Source organism: Giraffa tippelskirchi, chromosome 7, assembly GCF_054371585.1.
Source record: "Giraffa tippelskirchi isolate mGirTip1 chromosome 7, T2T-mGirTip1v1.2.pri, whole genome shotgun sequence".
In the NCBI taxonomy this organism is placed as follows: domain Eukaryota; kingdom Metazoa; phylum Chordata; class Mammalia; order Artiodactyla; family Giraffidae; genus Giraffa; species Giraffa tippelskirchi.
In genome coordinates, this window is record NC_137281.1 from 44049608 (window position 1) to 44062393 (window position 12786).

The window sequence follows — 12786 nt, forward strand, 5'->3', positions numbered from 1 at the left end:
CTGATACGAAGAGCTGACTCATTGGAAAAGACCCTGATGTTGGGAAAGATTGAGGGCAGGAGGAGAAGGGGAAGACAGAGGATGAGATGGTTGGATGGCCTCTCCGATTCAATGGACATGAATTTGAGCAGATTCCGGGAGATGGTGAAGGACTGGAAAGCCTGATGTGCTGCAGTCCATGGGGTTGCAAAGTGTCCGATATGAATGAGCAACTGAACGACAACAATCTTGAGGATTAAATAAGATAACGTACATAAAGTTTTTATTCTTGTTCAAGTGAAACTAGGAGCTACTTTATAGCTTCTATCATTACCATCCCATTTAAAGACATTAGCAAAAAGTGCCTGCTGCAAAGTATTTGCTCAACAAATCAGTGTTTTCCCAAGGTGTTACTTGACTGTGTACCTCTGGTATTACTTTTATTTTTAAATTACTTGCTCCAGTCACTTTTCATTATGACAAGTGACAGGATTTTCAAATGCATACAGTTACTAAAGAGCAGAGGTTAGCAAACATCTTCTGTAAAGGGCCAGAGAGTAAATATTTTAGCCTAGGTGGGCCATGTATGGTCTGTGTCACAACTACTCAACTCTGTTGTGATAGCACAAAAGCAGCTATGGACCACGTATAAATGACTGGGGATAGGTGTGTCCAAAAAAATCTTTTAATGGACACTGAAATTTGGATTCATATAATTTTTACATGGGCTTTCCTGGTGGCTCAGACAGCAAAGAATCCGTTTGCAACTCAACCAGGGTTTGATCCCTGGGTTGGGAAGATCCCTTGGAGGAGGACCTGGCAACCCACTCCAGTATTCTTGCCCGGAGAATCCCATGGACAGAAGAGCCAGAGGGCTACAGTTGCAAACAGTCAGACATGACTGAGCAACTAAACACACAATTTTATGTAAAAATGCCATTAAATATTCTTTCGATGTTTTCCAACCATTTAAAAAAGTAAAATCTATTCTTAACCGATGGGCCATATAAGAACAGATAGTGGGCTAGATGTGGTCTGTGGGGCCATTTGCTGACCCCTGGTACAGAGTGTTCATTACATTTAAACAACAAACAGTGAATTAACAAGAATAGTATGAAGTAAAGAAGAGTAGAGATGATATGTGGATCTGGAGAATATTCTGACAGTGGTGCAAGAATAATCTAAGTTGGGGAAATACATCGATAAAAGTTTATGGCCCACAAAGACCTGGTTCAACCTAGCTGTCCAGCTGCATCTCCTCCAAGACCCAGCTAGGCCAGGTTTCTGTCTCCCACATACCCTGCACCTTCCCAAGTCCTTTGTTTTCGAATACCCTCTCGGAGTCATTTTTATTCCCAGTACTTCTGACATCAAAAGTGTGGGATTTTCCCACAGCAACAACTAGATCAATTCTCCAGACACCAGCTGGATGTTCAACCCCATCATAACACTGTTCTTGGCCAGGTTCCTCTGTCCATGGGATTTCCCAGGCAAGGATACTGGAGTGGGTTGCCATTTCCTGTTCCAAGGGAACTTTTAAACCCAGGGATTGAACCCGCATCTCCTACATTGGCAGGCAGATTCTTTACCACTGAGCCACCAGGGAAGCCCTTACTTCCCATTATCAGTTCATTATAAAGGGTATGATGAAGGATACAAAAGAACTGCCAGATGGAGGGGTATACAGGACAAGAAATGGAAGGGTCTGGAACATAGGGGTCTCTGTCAGGAACAAAGACCAAATATACATTTCTTATTTTATCATATCACCCCTTCCCATCATGCTCATGAAAATCATATCCTATAAGAGCCACATTAAATACTATCTGTTAAAAGCCCTCTAGTGCTTCCTCCCTCCCCCATATATGTTATTTTCCCTCCTCTGCCCCTTCTTTTCATGTCCTCTTCTCTTGGTAACAGCCTGCAGGCAACTTCATTACTGTACTTGTATTACAGTCATTTGACTATTTATCTGACTTAAAACCAAGGTTGTTAAGGGCCTGGGACTTTATCTAGCTAGGATTGGGCAGTGCCTGGCACAAAACAGGCACTCAGGAAACATTTATTGAATTTTGCTTCTTTGAATTGAAAATGGGATTTGACATTATTTTGGCCACCGTGTCGCTGGCATAATGGAGTAGAAGGGATTAGCTCATCAAATTGCAGTCAGTGGAGCAGGTCTGATGGCAAGGCCACACCCTCAGGGCACAGCTGGCGGGCAGAGAGTGGCATTAGGTCTGTGAGGCTGCGAGGCTAGTCCGTATCAGTGAAACCTTCAGGAAGTAGGTCTGAAAAGAGAGAAAAGTAGGGCTTCCTAGAGCTTCCCACGCATCCGAGAGGCTAAGCAAAGAGCCCAGAGCAATTCAACTGCTGATTGTCCTGGGCCTCCAGAGAGCCCAGGGCTGAGAAGGGCGTCCCGATAGCATCATCATGCCCCAGTTCTCTGGAGTGAATCAGGCTCTGATGCAACTGGCAAAGGGCCTTCATCACGAGCCCCATCTTGTAGGCTCCGTACAGCCGAGCTTTGTCATTTCTCTGAGGGAATCACTGCCATTTCTCTTCCAAGCTCAAAGCAGCTCCCCCTACCCCATCTAGCCCTCATGAGATGATGATTTAAACAGCTCCGATGACCAGGTTTCAATAAGTAAGGAGAACTGATTAAACAACAATGACCCAAATAATCTTAGTGGTACCGATGCTTTCTTGAAGCCAGTGGAAGTTTTGCCAAATTAAAGGATGTCAGGATGAGATACTATGAATATCAGTTTCCTTCTCTCTGGCAGTGGAGAGGATTAATTAAATGCTTGTGAAATGCTTTGAAAATTTAAGCTGTTAAGAATTATTGTTCTGTGTAATAGGGAAAAAATAGAATTCTTGGCTCATTAAAGCTGTCATGTTGTAAGCCTGAGTGCTTTTTCCAGGATATCTTTGAGGGCTACATTTTTATTAAAAGGAGGGAAGAAGGAGAAAGAAAAGAAATGTTTCTATAATTTGCATACACACGTGCTGGAAAGTCAACCTGATTAATCAATACTTCTGTTGATTATTCATGTCAATGTATGGCAAAAACTATTACAATATTGTAAAGTAATTAGCCCCCAACTAAAATAAATAAATTTATAAAAAAATAAAAAAAATAAAAAAAAAAGAATTGCAAAAAAAAAAAAAAGAAATGAACTGTGAGAAGAGGCAGTTACTAGGAATCAAGTGTTCAAACGTGCAGGGACAGTTTATCAGCAGACACGCACTTGCTTTCTCTCAATGGATTCAGGGATTCCAAGGCTGTGAGACTGAATACATGTAAACATGGAGTTCCATGTGCTTGGATGGCCTTTCCCATCTTAACATCAGCACAAGGCAACATTCTCCCGCCTTCAGTCTGTTAGCAGATTTGCCCAGGGATGCCTTTGCTTTGTTTCCAGAGGTTCTGTGATATTCAAAAGAGCGCCATCCTCAGTGGACCCTTGCCTCTCTTCCAACCCACACTGACTGAGGACTTAGACTTCCTTTTGTGTCTGCACTCTTATTGTTGCTGCAACAAATTTTACCACAAATGTAATGACTTAAAACAGCAATGTCTTCTCTTACAGTTCCGGATGTCAGCAGTCTAAAATCAGTCTCTCTGGGCTAAAGTCAAGGTGCTGGAAGGGCTAGTTCCTTCTAGCGGATCCAGAGGAGAATCCGCTTCCTTGCATTTCCAGCCTTCTGGAGGCCGTTTGCATTTCCTGGCTTGTGACTCTTTCCTGGCTCACCCTGATCGCTGCTTCCCTCCTCACACCTCCTTCTATCAGACTCTCCTGCTTGCCTCTTTGTTTAGAAGACCCTGTGATTACACTGGCTGCCCCTGGACAGTCCAGGATAATCTCCTCATCTCAAGATCCTTAACTCAATCATACCTGCAAAGTTCCCCTCCCAACATCACAGGATCTGGAAGCGGGGGAGTGGGGGGAGATTGTTAGCATTTGGGGCGATCATTATTCTATCTACTACAGCCCCTATCTGCAGGATCCCTTCTGGTTTTTTTTTTTTTTTTTCTGTCTACTCAAGTCAGGCTCTGTTCTAAATGTTTAACATGGATAATTCTCACACTCACCCTAGAAGAGGGGGTCTGTTACTATAGATAAGGAAACTTGGACGCAAAAAGGTTAGATTACTTGCTTGGGGTCACTCACTAATCTAGTACTCAAGCCTAAAACTCATAAACTTTGTCCTTAAAGACTTTTATTGCCTTTACTGTTTTTAATTATAAAAGTAGGGACTTTTCCTGGCAGTCCAGCTTTCACTGCTGTGGCCCTGGGTTCAATCCTTGATCGGGGAGTTAAGTTCCTGCAAGCCACTCGGCTTGGCCAAAAAAAAAAAAAAAAGATTATAAAAGTCAAGCAATATAGGTGATTAAAAATAATTCAAATGAAAATCTCTCTCCCTCTCCTTCATCCCATCATTAGCCATATCCCTAACGCCTCCTAACAGTCCTTGTCAGCTATAGTGTTTCCAGTGATCACCCCACACCTTAATGTTATAATATGCCTTAATTTTTCAATTAACATAGAGTTGTAGGTAATACAATAGGTATTACAGATAATACAGTCTGTAGGTAATACAGACAATACAATGTATACCTTTACTAATTCTACAATTATTCAAATGAAAATGCTGAATTTAAAAATTCTCATCAAAGACCTCAGAGCTCTGGAGAAGAATTCATGTGTCAATACTTAAAGATCAACATACCTTTGTTGAAATACACAGACACAGAGCAAAGAGCGAAGGCCTTGGAGCCGGGTGGGCCTGATCATCAGCTTTCACTCCACTCGTTATTATTAGGTACCCGTGGAAAAGTTACTTTTCCTTTGTATTTCAGTTTCCTTATCCATATGATCCTCCCTTTATATATGTTGTTAGCTTTAAAGTAAATAACCTGTAAATTCAAGCAGGTTAGGAGTCCAATAAATGCTAGTTCTTCCAAGAAAGAAGGAACAAATGCCTTCTAACAAGGAATGAAAACATAAAAACTAAACATCGTAAACAGATTTCCTAGACAGCCGGAGGTTTTTAGGACACGGCCCTTGTCTAGTATTTACTCATTTGCTCAGCAAAAACGTTGAGGGCTCTCTGTGGCATTGTGCTAGGCCTTAGTGGGGACACGATGGTGACTGTGCTGTGCCCCTCCCTGCGAAAGGTTTAGTGTATTCCTTAGCACAGAACAGCAAGCAAATCAACATCGAATTGTTTAAAGGGCTAACTTCTGGTGACTATAAAGAAAAGATCTGGATCTGTGGAAGCAAGTATGTGTGTATTGGGAGGTCAGGGGAGGCAGGGATTGTATCAAGAGCTCTGGATGGGATGGACACTAATTGCGTTTCATTGATGTAAGACTGATATCTGGAAAGTAATTATTCTTAATACCACTCATCCCCACAGACTGCCAGGTACCTAAAAACCTAAATGACTTTCCAGCTTCTTGCAAAATTTAGTGCCTAGCACATAACATTTTTGTGTGTGTGAAGAAATAGATTAAATTTAAGGAAAAAAAAGTTGTGGACGAACGCATTTCCTGATCACTGAGGACCTTTTGGCAGTTAGTCCCTACCATGTTTTGGGGTGTTGATGCTGTAGCTCCAATTTCTTCTCCACCTGGTTAGAATTTGTTTTGGATGCTGTTTAATACATTCACCACCCTCAGACAGGCACTGACTGTCAACAGGTGTGTCTGATAAAGAAAACATTGTTTCTGCTTTGCGTTAGACATGTCTGACATGTTGGGACCTGCTTCCCTTCTCAAAGCTGATAGGAATCTAGTATTTGGGAGGGAGGAGTACTTGCCTGTTTCAGGCCAAGAAAGCCTCCCGGTTTGGCTTGCAGCAGAGCTCAGCTTGGAAGGGAATGCTAATATGTCTTCAGACCTATCCGTGTTGGTTGAATGATAAATGGGTATTAACGAGCTAACGTAAGAGAAGATATTAATAGCAATAGTTTCCTGGGCAAAAGATATCTATGATTGCCTGGAAACAAACACAGCCCATCAGTGATTTGGGAATGATGGCTTTGGCCTTATGAACCAGTCTGTACAAAAATAATTGTATTGACATTAGACACTTAGAAATTAAGTGTACTGTCTTCACTGGTTTTGCCAATTTTTATGGTGTTATCTGGAATTGCATGTAATCATGCAAAGGACAAGTTGCTTTGACTGTATGGAGGGCAGCCCGTGTGCCTTGAATGGCACTAGCACATTCATCAAGTGAGTCAGTGAACTAGTAGAGGCTTGACGGAAGAGAAGTTTGAGAAACAGACCTTCCAAAAACTCATGGATTTCAGAGACCCATACAGAAAGCTACCAGTTAGAGCAGGAGTAGGAAAAGGACTTAACAAAGGCAGGATTTGTACTTTGGAAAAAGGACACTGGTGACTGGGAGAGGGGGAGGTGATGCTAAGTTGGGCTAAGGCTTTGAGCTTTGGGGAGCATTTGGAAAGGTACTGTTGCATTGTATTGTTGTATTGGAGGGGCAATAAGGAGTTGAGAATTTTGTATAACTGAGGAATTCCCTGGCCGTCTAGTGGTTAGGACTCGGCGCTTGCACTGTCAGGGGCCTGGGTTGGATCCCTGGTCTGGGAACTAAGATCCTGCCAGCTGAGTGGTGTTTCCAAAAAACAAAAACTAGAAAATATATATATTATTATTATAAAATTTGAATTCATATTTCTTAAATTAGGAACACTGGTGTGCCCAAAGATTTACATAGGTGTGCCTAAGTGCTCTTAATCCATAGAACAGTTTAAAATGTCATACAAGAGAATGTGGGAGAAAGAATATTTATATGTATGTATTTTTGGCAAATTTCCATGTGAAAGAAATAATGATATCCAATTTTGAACATGACTCAGTTATTAAAAATTATGGACTAATGCAGTCAGTCAAAACACTTTCTACTTATTCCACTTGCTCCTACTTCATCTCTTGGTAAAATCTCACCAGACATCATGGAAAGAATAGTTGTTTTTGAGAAGATGTCAATAAGTTGGTCTCAGACCTATATTAAATGTCAAGTTACCGTGAATTTATATAAGATCCCCAAATCTAGATTCTATTATCAGTGTCTGCTTTATTCATGATTAGGAAAGAAGAAAGTCACATCATTTCCTATCACTAGTCTTTATTATGGGTCACCTACAGGATTAGCACTTTACATTCCATCGGAGCAGAGGAAATTGCCATTTGATGTGATTCAAGGGGACCAGGAAGGCTGAAATATTTTCCCCATCTGGCCTGAAAAAATTTGGCACTCATCCTGAAATCCCATCAAGTAGAGGACTATTTGGATTGGCTTTAGAATTTATAGAAGTGGTTTTCTTTAGATTAACTGTCATGGAAGCAGAGTTGCCTCCCTATTGAGAAAAGGATGTGTAGTTACTTCACAGTGGAGCTATTTTCCTTCCAATGTTTAAAACTTATAATAGTGTGTTCCTGTCCCACCCATACCTATCAGCCAATCATACCCTCCGTAGGAATGAACTAAATCAAATTAAGCCCCTCCCGAATCTAGGCGAGATTAGTGGGGATGAAATTATTCTCATGAGGTAGTTCTGTATAAAAGGGAAAGGGGAGAAGGAAGAAGTTTAGTTTCAACTTTTCTACAGACGAGCAGGTACCAACTTAGCCAAGAAAATTGAGTTCGAGAATTCCAGAAACAGAAGTTGCTTCTGACACTTCGTAAGTGACTTGTGGCATCTTCAGGCAACACTTTGTCCTGGGCACTCCGCAGCTTAAAAGAATCCACCAATTTATAAGGTATTCCAGCATGGGGCCAAAGGAATTAGTGTCATTTTTGGATGGGCAAAATGCTGTTGATTAATGCGTATTAATGTTCTAACAGGGAGAAGGGACTGGGATACGAGGGGCCAAAATTTGATTTTGGCAAAGCATGATGTTTGGAATTTTGAGTGCCACAAAACAATATGCACTGTAACTTATGGGCAATTCAAAGGATTTTCAAGAATAATTTTGACTATACTTACTTTTTTTTAACGGGCAGAGTTTAAACCCTAACTCTGGTAAGCTGTGATGTCACTATATGTTAAGTCTATCTACACATTTGTATGTACCATATGTTTGTTTCATGTCTACCTCTGAAAACAGAAAAAAGGTAGAATGTTCCTCAGACCCTGATGAGACACAGCTCAAATCTCAGTGGGAGAGGAAGGTAACATTTGAAAACTGAGGGAATCTGGGAGTCTTTCTGCTCTCCCTTCTAAGAAAATACCAGGTTTTCTTTGAGACAAACACTCTCAGCTCTCTTTATAAAGAGGTAGCTTTTGCAAAGGTAGAGAGAATTGTGTCCCATGGGCTTACATCATTCCATGTTTGCCCAGTCACTCATTCGTGTCTGACTCTGTGCGGCCCCTTGGGCTGTTGCTTGCCAGGCTCCTCTGTCCATGGAACTTCCCAGGGAAGAATACTGGAGTGGGGTGCCATTTCCTACTCCAGGGGATCTTCCTGACCTAGGGATTGAACTCATGTCTCTTGCATCTCCTGCATTGGCCAGCTGATTATTTACCTATGGGTCACCTGGGAAGCCTTCCTCATTTCATTTTTTAAAAATTAATTTTATTGAAGTATAGTTGGTTTACAATGTTGTGTTAATTTTTGCTGTATGGCAAAGTGATTCAGTGTATATATATATATATATATATACATGTATACATACTTTTTCATATTATTTTCCATTATAGTTAATTATAGGATGTTGGATATAGTTCTCTGTGATAAAAATAGGACTTTGTTGTTTATCCATTCTGTATATAATAGTTTGTACTTGCTAATTCCAAACTTCCAATCCATCCCTCCCCCCTTGGCAACCACAAGTCTGTTCTCTATGTCTGTGAGTCTCTGTTTCCTTGATAAGTTCATTTGTGTCATATTTGAGATTCCACATTTAAGTGATATCATATGGTATTTGTCTTTTTCTTTCTTCCTTGGCTTAGCATGATAATCTCTAGGGCCATCCATGTTGCTACAATGACATTATTTCTTTTTCATGGCTGAATAGTGTTCCATTCATATCTATCTTTTTAATTTAGTTTATTGAATTCTATCTTAAAAGTCCATACCATATTCCATCTTGTAATGTCCGGTTTTGCCTTAATTGATTTGAAATTGACAAACCTCAAAATGACTGCTGAGAAAGAAAACTGGGTTTTCCTCATTAATTCCGCTACTAGGCTCTGTTCTCTGTGACTCCAGAAAATCTGCCAGAACACACATCTCTGCTCCACCCTAAAAAGGGGTGGGCTAGGATAGGGTGGGGTGAGGCGGGGCCACGACTGTGGGGAATGACCCACAACCTCCTTCCTAAGTCCTGGGCTTCTATTTCCAGCTTCTGTCCTCACATGCCCCAGGCACTTCACACCTAATGCCTCCAAAACAAGAATTTACTTTTCTTTGTGTCCTCCCTGTCTATCACCATTTACCAAGCTAGAAATCTCAGAATAGGCTTTAGAGCAGAGCATGGAAGAAGGGCTTGGGTTTGAACCCTACCTCTGCCACTTAGCAGCTCTGTGACTTTAGGCAAGTTATTGGACCTCTTCATGCCTCAGTTGCCTCATATACCAAATGCGGATAATAGTGGTATTGCTTTATGGAGTTTTTGTGAGGAGTAATGAGGTAATGCACGTGACTGAAACAGAGGAGATGCTTAAGAATGTTCACTAATACAGTCTATCGGGTCGCAAAAGAGTCAGACACAACTTAGTGACTAAACAACAACAACAAAAACTATTTCTACTATATCTTGGTCATTATCATTAGCCTCAGCCCTTTGATCTCCACATCCTACCCTCCCTAAATCCACCTGATTGCTCTCTAGACCCAATTGTCTCTCCAAGACTCTCAACATGTCTGTTGCCAGCTCTTTGGTTCAGGCCTTCATTTCTTGCCTAGACCGAAGTGTTTTCTCTGGTCGCCCTTTGCTCATTCTGGCCAGTTTCAGCCAAACTTACCTCCCTGTCACACTGTGTCTTAGACACACATTTTCCTTTTGTGATTGTCTCTTCCATATCTGACCTCAGTTTGGAAGTATTTTTCATCTTCCTCCTCCTACCCTTTAGCCGAGGCTCAGTTCCAAGTTTATTCCTGAGTGAACGAATCCTTTCTTGGCCTCACTAGCCTGAGGAGTGCTGTCCATTACATAATTTGGGCACCTTGGCCCACAAAACTCAGTAGCCTCTGAACTCCATTGACTTTTTCAGCATCACTGTTTACACCACTTACCTATAACTTGTGCCCTCCTAGTCCCTTCTCTTACCACCCAGAAAAAAACCTGCAGTGGAGTTGTTTTCCATTCCAGGAATTCGGCAAGGCTTTCTTCTGAAACAGGGCTTCCCTGATGGCTCAGATAGTAAAGAATCTGCTTGCAATGCAGGCGACCTGAGTTCAATCTCTGGGTTGGGAAGATTCCCTGAAGAAGGAAATGGCTACCTACTCCAGTATTCTTGCCTGGAGAATTCCATGGACAGAGGAGCCTGGTGAGCTACATACAGTCCATGTGGTGGCAGAGTCGGACACGACTGAGCAACTAACTCACTTTCACTTTCCTCTGAACTGCCTTTCATCTTTTTCAAGACCTTCACTTTTCAGTAACTCAACCCCGACCCCCAACTGGTACAGTTCAGTTCAGTCGCTCAGCCATCATGTCCGACTCTTTTAGACCCCATGGACTGCAGCCAGGCTTCCCAGTCCATCACCAACTCCCAGAGCTTGCTCAAATTCATGTCCATCAAGTTGGTGATGCCATCCAACTGTCTCATCCTCTGTCATCCCCTTCTCCTCCTGCCCGCAATCTTTCCCAGCATCAGGGTCTTTTCCAATGAGTCAGTTCTTCGCATCAGGTGGCCAAAGTATGAGTTTCAGCTTCAGCATCATTCCTTCCAATGAATATTCAGGACTGATTGCCTTTAGGATTGACTGATTTGATCTCCTTACAGTCCAAGGGACTCTCAAGAGTCTTCTCCAACACCACAGTTCAAAAGCATCAATGCTTTGGTGCTCAGCTTTCTTTACGGTCCAACTCTCACATCCATACATGACTACTGGAAAAACTGTAACTTTGACTACATGGACCTTTGTCGGTAAAGTTAATGTCTCTGCTGTCTAGGTTTCTCATAGCTTTTCTTCCAAGGAGCAAGTGTCTTTTAATTTCATGGCTACAGTCACCATCTGCAGTGATTTTGGAGCCCAAGAAAATAGTCTCTCACTGTTTCCCCATCTATTTGCCATGAAGTGATGGGACCGGATGCCATGATCTTTGTATTTTGAGTGTTGAGTTTTCAGCCAGCTTTTTCACTCTCCTCTTTCACTTTCATCAAGAGGCTCTTCAGTTCCTCTTTGCTTTCTGCCATTAAGGGTGTTGTCATCTGCATATCTGAGGTTATTGAAATTTCTCCCTGCAATTGCAATGTTGATTTCAGCTTGTGCTTTATCCAGTTCGGCATTTCGTATGATGTATTCTTTATATATAAATTAAATAAGCAAGGTGACAATATACAGCCTTGACGTATTCCTTTCCCAATTTGGAACCAGTCTGTTGCTCCACGTCCAATTCTAACTAGTTAATTCCTTCTAATCCTTAGGTTCTTTACTCAGTCACCTGTCATATTATATACCTGGCCTGTTACATATTTTCTGAGCACCAGGGACCGTTCACCACCCCCCTTTTTGTAACATTTTCCCCAGTTGTAGTCACAGATTTGTAAGACTAATTTTTTATGTTCCCCACTAGATAATATATACATGAATGTAGGACTAGTGGCTCTGTACTCCTAGAACCTAGCACTGTGTTGAAGAATGAATAAACAATGTCTTCTTCACTCAGTAAACTCCAAGCCCAACCGAGTAATGCATAACAGAACCTGTCAGATTTCTTCTGTATTTATTGTTGAAGAAATTACTGCAGGGGCCTATATAATTCACTCAAGTTCTTCAAGTGACTTTTGGGCTTTGGGGACCAGCATATTAGAAGTATAGCTTGCGGTTAAGAACACGTGGATTTTTACTTTCCCAACCTCAAGAAACACTGTGCTAATGGTCCCGGAGGAAGAGAGTAGCCACAAAAAGCAAGTACTAGGTTGAGAACAGAAGTAGAAGTATCAACACAGACACAGTCTACAGATTTGTTGGGGGAAGCTGGAAATTAGCAGCTTGCATTAGTACCTAAAAGATATTTATAACTGTGTGCCTCTTACTTTCAAGCCGAAAGTTTTGTGTTCTCAGGGGCGCTTGCATAAAAACTTCCCACCTAAAAAGATTTCTTATTGATAGGAACTTGGACACAATGCGAGACTAATACCTGGTGGTTTCTAAAGTCTCATATAAACAGAACTTTTTTTGTGTTTTCACACAGAATACTATTTTTATGGAGGCTCTTACATGGAAATCCAGTTTAAGGTCTGACATTAGCCTTTGCTCTGGTATATACTTTGTACTTGTTAAGTACCCTGAATGACTTTCTGTTTATTTCTTAGGAAAAGAAAACCCAAAGTCTCATTTAGCTTCCAGAGGAGAACACGGGGAAGGGCGTGCCACTATCCACTTTTCAGCTAAAATAAGCTTTTTGAAACTCGTTCCGCTTTTGCTGAAGAGCAGCTCAAAGCTAAGGAAGGGGCTTGGACCTCTTCCCTTTTAAGGGTGGGGGCCCAGGTCGGTGGCTAAGGCAGCCCGTTTTTTTCCTTTGGGAAAGAGTGGAGTTGGCAAGTGCCGGAGGAGGCGCTGTGTGAAAACAGCAAACAAAACAGGAGTGGGTAGAGAGCGGGGCC